Genomic DNA, 2,495 nt, shown 5'->3' with positions numbered 1-2,495 from the left:
AGTACATTTTAATTGTTAAAATAATATTAGTATTTAAGTGCTGCCTACACAAATTAAGGCAAATTATCTGTGGTCTGTATTCCTGAAAATATTTTTTTTATTATGCCTTCCTATTCCAATGACATTTTATAAGGATCTAAAAGTTTACATTTGTGATTATTTTTTTCAAGATAATAAAGCTATTACTTCATTCTTTTTTCTATCTGATGCTATTTAAAAATTTTTTGTCAGTCTGATTCTTGTTTCTTTATTAATGAACTCTTTTTTCCTCTCTAACACTTATGATTTTTTTTTGTCTTTGGTATGTATGCCCTAGTGTGGGATTCATAGAGTCAACTATAGTTATGAATATTTTCTTTCTTTTCCTGTATGTAAGTTTTAATCCAGTGTCTTGACTATTTTATGCTTGAGAAATAGATGTACATTAATATTCAAATATTTCTTTCCTTTTTTCTTCTTTCATTTAAAAAGTCATTTATTTTATTTTATTTAAAAAATACTTATTTATTTATTTGGAGTAGAGAGAGAGAGAGAGAGAGGGGTCATGAAGAGTGGCTGATTATATACTTTCAATTTGGGAGGAGGTTAGGGATAGCACAAGCCTCCAAGGTATTTTATAAACAAGGTTTCCAAGACCTTGAGGGGACTAGCTATTGTTAGGGAAAGGTCATTTATTATTATTTAGTAAAAACTTAGGGAAGAGAATCTTCTGATGTGTATCAGTGGGTATATGCTTGGGAGATGATTGCCAATGTATATCTTGAGGGCAGGGGTGGGAAGTAGAGATAAATAAGTTTCCAAAGTAATTTTTACATGTGAAAGTAGATTTTCAGTATCCTGGGGGGTGGACTAAGAATGCTTTTTGCCCTGAGTGGACGTGTCCACACTGAAGCAGCTGAGTCCCCAGAGGAACATCAAGGACTTGTCAACAGGTTATGAGTAGTAAGGAAATCTAATTTTTTCTCTAGCTTTTGTTCCACACACATCACCTACATCTTACACCTCTTTTATATTGATAATTTTAATGTGTTGCTGGTATCCAGAAGACTATATCCTTAAGTGACTTCTTATCTCTATTAAATCCATTACGTATTCTATCCATTGTATTCTTAATTCAACTAGATTACATATATTTAATCTATTAGTACCACTAGGTTCTTATTCTTGTTTTTATTTCAAACTCTTTCCTTTTTTCCTTATATTATTTATTGGGTATATTTTAAATCCCTGATATACTCACTTATTATATATAAGCTGTCAACCTTATTCTTATTTTGAGGTAGCTATATCTTTTTGGGTTTTAGGACATCATACCAACAATGCCAAATAATTTTCAGACAACAGCAGGATCTCAGAGAATTCAACTAAATTCTGACACTATCTACCTGAACATAGCGTAAGATTTCATCAGTTACGGGATCAGTCCTCCAAGACTATCTCCAACCCCACCTCAGATGCCAGTCTCACTGTTGGCCCCAGGTTATTACCTGTGCTTGTGACTGAGCAACTACAGGTTGGAGGTCCCAGTGGCCTACTTCTTACATTCTTTTAATTTGCTACAGGGACTCACAAAACTCAGAAAAATACTTAATTTATGTTTGCCAGCTTATTAAAAGATATATTAGAAGATTTAAATCAATAGTTAGATAAAGAAGTGCACAGGGCAAGGTATGGAGAATGGGCACAGAGCTTCTATTACCTTCTGTAAGACTGCCATTCTTCCTGCCTTTTCATACATTTAACAAACTAAAAGCTTTATGAACCCAGTCCTTTCAGGTTTTCTGTGGAGGCTTCATGACATAGTCATGACTGACTAAATAATTGTCATTTGCTGATCTAATCTCCAGCTCCTCTTCCCTCCCCAGATAATGCTGAATTGGGGGGAAGGGGAGGCATGTTGGGCAAAAAGTTATGAAGGCTTTCACCAAGTGGTTGGTCCTTCAGGCAAACAGCCCTTGCCTTGAGTGAGGTCTGAAGGTCTCTTCATTAACATAACAAAACACACCTCTCTCACCCTTATCACAGGAAAGTCCAAGAGTTTTAGGAGCTGTGAGTCAGTAGCCATGGTTGAAAACCAAATATTCAGATGACCAAAATATATTTCTTGTAAACCACTATATTACACTACATGCTTAAGTATTTAATTATATGATCTTTTAAACTAATATTTTTCTAAGAGTAGATAAACTGTTCTGTCAGTAATCTGGATTGGGGAGTGATGTATTGACAAATTTCTGTCATTTTACTCCAGGAAGTCAAAGAGAAACAACAGGAGAGCCCCTTAGGGCAGGAAGTTCAAAGTAACAATGTTGACTTCTACTCCCTTTTCTTGTTTTTTTTTTTTTTTAAGCAAGCATCATCTCTGCTCAGAGTTGCAGTTTAAAGACAAGAACATGGGGAATTGGGAGAAAAAAAATAGTTAAATTTGGAGACTTGCAGAGGTAGAATCAGAGTAGTGAAAGCCATTAGAGTAACTGAACTAACTGAGGTCAGTC

Source organism: Mustela putorius, unplaced genomic scaffold, assembly GCF_011764305.1.
Source record: "Mustela putorius furo isolate JIRA1106 unplaced genomic scaffold, ASM1176430v1.1 tig00537290_pilon_pilon_pilon, whole genome shotgun sequence".
Classification (NCBI taxonomy): Eukaryota; Metazoa; Chordata; class Mammalia; order Carnivora; family Mustelidae; genus Mustela; species Mustela putorius.
This window is presented reverse-complemented; position numbering follows the sequence as displayed.